We start from the raw sequence: 7,124 nt of genomic DNA, 5'->3' as shown, positions 1-7,124 counted from the left end.
AAACACAGTTGACCCACTACATGGAAGTATATGGCTAAGCTTCCAACATTCTAATGTCAATAGCATAATATGGGTGATTATTAAACAATAGTTGTAGCGAGTGCTTTCAAAGTTAGTTATATTATATATAATTTGAAAGATGATGACCTTTCAGAACCACTTGTCAAACAAAGTTTAAAATGTGTCAGGGTTTCTTTTTAAAAGCAATTTATACAGGTAATTCTGATATGTACCCTATAGGTCAAAGGTTAAACTTCTGTTGACCTGAACATTCCAAAAATGTGTCTGATGGATAGCTGTGAATCTTTCCAATGATATATAATTAAAGCTTATATGTGAGCAATAACTTGTATACTAGCATTATCTGTCATAATGTAAAACCCAAATGGGAAAATTGTATGGGATTGAGGAATGAAAGAAAGAGTTATTATTGGAGAAAGCTACAATTGCTGCACTGCTATCACACATTTTCCAAAATCGCTAGGACTCATCGTCGCCTCCAGTGAGCCTGACAGACCAAATTTGGGGGTCTGGCTCATGGACTAATTCCATAATGTAGCCACCGGATTAGCGTCCTGCTGTCTGGCCTCTCGCTAAAAGAGCCTCTGGCTAAATTGGCCCCTCAGTAAAACTGGGCCACTCCTACTGATACGTAATTTCCTTCTATTTTCATGTCTACTCCTTGGCTCAGAAGGACGCAATTACCAGTGCAAGAAAATGAATTGATTGATTGATACACTGATTGCAAATAATTTACAGTGACACTGGATCTCTATTGGAGGGAGGTGACACCAATCTTCCTCTAGAAATTCCATAATTTAGTGTTCTGTTGATGCTGGTGGAAAACACTGTCTCAGGCGCCACTCCAGAATCTCCAATAAGTCTGCAATTGGGTTGCGATCTGGTGACTGAGACAAACACACACCTTAAACCCCCTATGCTCCTTAGAGGGCCCTCTTTCAAAGCCACGGACATCTCTTCATCCAGTCATGGTAGCCAAAATAATGGGCAGTGAAGTCTAACCATCTACTGACACTTTCATGGATTTTAACATATGTATGCTTGTCTACTCCATTAAAACTTCCCTTTATCCATTCATTAAGTTACAATGGTTAATTATTGGTTTTTAATACCGTCCCAGGCCACTATCCAGGCCATGGCAGCCAGAGACAAAATCTCTGTTGGGGAGGCGGAGAGGGAGTTGCTGTGACTACAGGTCCCGTGTGGCTCAGTTGGTAGAGCATGGGTTCGATTCCCACGGGGGACCAGTACGGAACAAAAAAATGTATGAAATGTATGCATTCACTACTGTAAGTCGCTCTGGATAAGAGCGTCTGCTAAATGACGTAAATGTTTAAAAAAATAACGAAACCGGCTGCGCGCTATCGTGCATACATTTATTTTGTCCCCCTACACCAAATGTGATCACTACACGCAGGTTAAAATATCAAAACAAACTCTGAACCAATGACATTAATTAGGGGACAGGTCGAAAAGCATTAAACATGTATGGCAATTTAGCTAGTTAGCTTGCACTTGCTAGCTAATTTGTCCTATTTAGCTAGCTTGCTGTTGCTAGTTAATTTGTTTTGGGATATAAACATTGAGTTGTTATTTTACCTGAAATGCACAAGGTCCTCTACTCCGACAATTAATCCACACATAAAACGGCCAACCGAATCGTTTCTAGTCATCTCTCCTCCTTCGAGGCTTTTTCATCGTTGAACTTATGTCTATAGCCTATTCTTATTGCCAGATCTGTTTTCTCTCATCAGCCACTGCAAGTGCTTCTTCAAATATTTAGTAAAAATATATTTAGAGGCCTGTGAGCTAGGGTCTCTTAAGTGTAACCCTATAGTATTGTTCATTGTTTGGTTTATCACATGAAAATATGGTACAAATGAAAGCATTTATTATGTGTCTTGTATCTTCTGTGCTTGCAGGATGTGTCCCTGAGTGGCTACAAGGGACATTGCTGCGCAATGGGCCTGGTCTCTTTAAAGTGGGAGACACTGAATACAACCACTGGTTTGATGGCATGGCCTTAATTCATAGTTTCACCTTCAAAGATGGTGAGACAGGAACAACACATTGTACATTTCCACAAATGGTAGACACTTTCCCAACTGGCTGAATCGGGCAGAGAATCTTTGTGTTTTACAGGTGATGTGTACTACAGGAGTAAATTCTTGAGGAGTGACACCTTCAAGAAAAACACTCAGGCAAACCAGATTGTTGTGTCAGAATTTGGGACCATGATCTATCCCGATCCCTGCAAAAACATATTTTCAAAGTAAATAATGTATTTTTAAACATGATTTATAGTTTATTTGTTCCTGATTTTACATTTCCCTTTCATGGATGTCCACACAAAATAATCTCGACAAACATAACCAAAAACACATAATATCTTGTCCTTTTTTTCAGAGCCTTCTCACTTCACAGATAACAACCTGATAAACATCATTAGATATGGGGAGGACTACTATGCCTCATCAGAAGTCAACTACTTGAATCAAATTGACCCAATGACCCTGGACGTAATTGGAAAGGTAAATTCAAATCTGTTGAAATGATCACTGTTGTCCATGTAATCTATTATCACTGGCTTTAATATATTCTCCCTTTGCCTGTCCTGTAAACTCAACCTCAGATGAACTACAGGAATCACATTGCTCTGAATATGGCGACTTCACACCCTCACTACGACGATGAGGGAAACACCTATAACATGGGAACTGCCCTCATGAGGTTTGGCATGCCCAACTATGTCATCTTCAAGGTTCCAGTAAATGCATCAGGCATCGGAACATTTACATTTTGGGGGTTCCTGGCCATATACATGTTAGGGGAAAAACCTCCATGAATGAATACCCATTTAAGTGTTCACAGGACAATGTTCTTTCCCTCTCCAGATAAGGAGCATAAGAAGCCTGCCCTGCGGAAGGTAAAGCAGGTCTGCAATATACCATTTCACTCTACCCTCTTTCCCAGCTACTTCCACAGCTTCGGCATGACAGAGAATTACATAATCTTTGTCGAGCAGCCATTCAAACTGGACATCCTCAGACTGGCCACAGCTATATTTAGAAGCGTCAACTGGGCCAGCTGCCTCAAATACGACAAAGAGGACATTGTAAGCTACACTTGTCTGATCACAGCCTCATGGGAAGTTAATTTTTTATCTTCAACTCACTTTGCCAACAATCAAACTTCTTACATTCTCTCTGGTGATCCCCTTGGTCATTCTTTAGACGCTGATCCACCTGGTCGACAAGAAGACTGGGAAGGCTGTATCCACCAAGTTCTACACCGATGCCCTGGTGGTTTTCCACCACATCAACGCCTACGAGGATGACGGCCATGTAGTGTTTGACATGATCACCTACAAAGACAGCAATCTGTATGAAATGTTCTACTTAGCGAACCTGAGAAAGGAAACCCATGAGTTCATTGAGAGCAACAAGGTCAACTTCTCCCCACCAATCTGCCAGAGATTTGTCTAGCCTCTCTGTTGACAAGGTATATATAGATAAGACCCCAACTCTATCCTGTAAATACATTAATATTTAGCTCCTTATGAAAGTTCAAACATTGAGCACCTTAAAGAGGGAGCTATAGAGCATAATAGGCATTAAAGCATGAGAGGTCATGATATATTGTGAAAATATCACATCTAGAACTGATCAGGGGCTGTGATATTTTGCTTAATTAGACATTTCCATGATGAACTAGCTATGAATTCATATTATGTTTTCAAGGCGATATAAGCTTCATGCGAAGCTGCATCAAATTAAATGTTACCATTACATGTTTATACAACAAATAAAGACTGGATACATGTATGTTATAGGATACTACAAAAGGAACAAATCTGGTGAGGCTCAAAGACACAACAGCCAAAGCAGTGATGCAGAGAGATGGCTCGCTGTATTGCCTGCCTGACACAATACTTGAAGGTGAGACTGATGTCAAATGAACATCACGGTGATCAGTATGAATTATATACTACTGCATCAAGAGGTCAAATGCTACGTTAGTAAAACAGTTGTTCGTTTTAATGAAATATTGAGGGTTATAAGTTGCAGCATTTTTTATGGATCATACCCATAAAAAATGTCATTTTTTAAATACATTTTACAATACAATTTTATTTATCTCCATTTGTACACAAACAGGTTTGGAGTTGCCAGGGATGAACTACAAATTCAATGGCAAGAAGTACCGTTATTTCTATGGCTCAAGAGTAGAGTGGACTCCACACCCAAATAAGGTAGTCTCTTACCAATGTATTCTCCTTAACATAGAGAAGTGGGTCCTCCTCATTTCTCACTGACAACATACTGCTGTTTGTGTTATTAATACTTACACAGATTGGGAAGGGGGACATTGTGACCAGAAAGTACACTGAGTGGACAGAAGAGGACTGCTACCCTTCTGAGCCTGTGTTTGTTGCCACACCAGGAGCTGTGGAGGAGGATGACGGTAAGAGGCAGTAGGCCTACTTCAGCTCTGATGTCTGTCACTATAAAACGGTACATTTATTTATTTTCTGTTTTCAGGAGTCATTTTGTCCTCAGTCGTCTCACTCAATCCAAAGAAATCCCCCTTCATGCTTGTCCTTAATGCCAAAACATTTGAGGAAATTGCTCGGGCCTCAATCGACGCCAGCATTCACATGGATCTGCATGGACACTTCATTCCCACACAGAGCACCAACTGACATAGCCAGCAGAGGGCAGGATTGTACCTTAATATTGTAGAGGGCAAAGTATTGCTCCCAACCATGTAAAGTCGATGTCCGTGCCCCTGTGGAAATTCAATCAGCATAATAAACAAAATCCCCATCAAAATTCTTCTGTTTAAAGTAGAGATCTGTTTTGTGTGGGCTGCGTCCCAATCCACTGCATCCAACAATGACAGCCTTCCACATCTGCGGTAGAAGGTGGCAGAGCTACAAGATCATGTCTAGATGGGATACAGATTGTCAAATTGACCTCAAAAGGTGATTATTTTAGCTAACACTAACCCCTTTCCTAACCTTAACCTAATTCTCCTAACCTGCTACTTTAATTATCGTAACCTGCTGTGTAAGTTCTAAACCTGATACGAAAAGTAAATCTGTTTTTTTCATGAAAGAAACACATTGAGTAACAGATTCAATGGGCTAATAGCAGTAAGACCAAATTCAATGTTTTATCAAATATTTTTTTAATAAAAAAATGGTATAACTACAGGGGTCTTAAAATTCTAAATCAAATAGCTAAATTTTGAAACAATTCCATATAGCTTAGTAGAAAACCAGCCCCGGGCCATTCGATTACTAGGCTACCTCTCCAATAGTATTTGCTCAAATGTATAATTTATGTTTACAGAACATCTACTACAAAGTGTCTTTTAAATCCTATTTTTAGACAGAGAACGACAACCTCTATTTTTCTAATCAGGATGTATACAGTGTAGTTTTGTATGTAAAAAGGGTTTATAATAATGTATTATTAATAATAATGTATTCATTCCATTTATCCTGGTCACCCTATTGTACATTGTGTTTCTGTACACCAGGTTATTAAGGAAAACAATAGTGTATGGCAAAGCAGTTATGGCATTGTTATTATTGCTGTGGCATTGCTATCACCATTACTTCTCTCAAAAGTGAGAACTTACAGCACTTTCTGCGCACATAATTACCTCATTCAACATTATGATGATTATTACCATGAGTCACTACAATGTACTTACATTAGCTTTGTAAATATATATTTGAATATCCATTAGAATACTGTGTTTATGAAATGTCACTTATTTAATTCACACAAAAAAACATGTATACTTTGATTTAGTACATTCTAGAGGAAGACTGAAACAAGACATTAATGCTCTAAAGTTTAACAGTTTGACAATTTGCTGTGCATTAAATGCCAGTTATTGTTTGTTGTTGTTATGTTTTGTTTTAATAGTGTGTTAGTCTAAGTTTGATTCTGTGACTTTGCTGAAAACGGATCCCCTGATGTCTGTGTAAATGTGCAATTGAACTATTTGTCTTTAAGTCTGACCATGTCATCACCTTTTAATTAATACATTCTAAAAGGAACATATTGTTTACAACTACAGTAACACAAATGGCTATTTATTTATATGTAATATAGTCCAACAACATGGCTGTGCCAGTAAAGTACATTTTAGCTTGCTAACAAATAAAGACTTCAGGGGAAAAACATATTCAAACCTTGTTGTTGCTTTATCCACAACTCTTGATGTTTGTAGAGAAACCAATCTTTCCCCGCAAGAAAGAAAGTCTACAAAGAATATTACTGAAAAAACAGAAACATGTTAAGATCATTTGTTCAGTTGGTATGGTTGATATGATTGTTAGTGTAGCTCCTCCTTCCCCCATGGGAAATGTGGTTTGACTCGGGGAACTTCACCCTCACTAATAAGAGACAAACACTGGATATCCCTCAGCGCCAGGCATGCATAATTAACAAGAAATTGGCATAGGCTAGCATGGTACCAATGGCTTACAAATATAATATATTAGGTGACCTGGTGGGATTAGACTAATCATGGTATACAAATATAAGATTTGGGTAACTCAGTGCAAAGAACTGACATCATGATTTCTTACCCCCGACCTTACCTGACAGCATAGACACAATACAGAGATGCCATTATTTAGACATAGTTATCTTTTAAAATAATTAGACTTTTCAGATGATCACTGCAACATTTTAAATGTTTTATATCAGGTTTTGCTATTTACGTTTACTGTGCATGAGAAGCCATTTTGACAGCTTCACACAGCAATAATGAAATCACCAAAGACAGACAAGTTATTTATTGTAACTGAGGAGTACTTACAGTAGTAATAGTCTTGTGACTACTATCCTTACGCTATTTTCTCCCCAAGAACTTAACATGGCAATTACAGTAAGTAGAAGTCTTACTTTAGTCTTATCCTTACCTTTCAGACAGCAGAATGAATGGAGATGAGGCTTTTCAATCTTACCATGTCACGGAGTTCACCAAAATCAATTTCACAGGTCTGTCTTAACCAACTGTGTAATAAAAGTGTTAAATTACATAATATGCAACCATAACTGTAATTCCTAGAATGTTCAAGA

The 7,124-nt window shown here is 38.4% G+C and overlaps 1 pseudogene; it reads left to right on the top strand.

Annotated features, from left to right (window-relative positions):
- The first annotated feature begins 1,949 nt into the window (after nucleotides 1-1,949).
- Nucleotides 1,950-6,136, top strand: LOC106562095 (beta,beta-carotene 15,15'-dioxygenase-like; annotated as a pseudogene).
- Nucleotides 6,137-7,124: the final 988 nt, after the last annotated feature.

This window comes from Salmo salar, chromosome ssa11, assembly GCF_905237065.1.
Source record: "Salmo salar chromosome ssa11, Ssal_v3.1, whole genome shotgun sequence".
NCBI classification, from domain to species: domain Eukaryota; kingdom Metazoa; phylum Chordata; class Actinopteri; order Salmoniformes; family Salmonidae; genus Salmo; species Salmo salar.
This window is presented reverse-complemented; position numbering and strand designations above follow the sequence as displayed.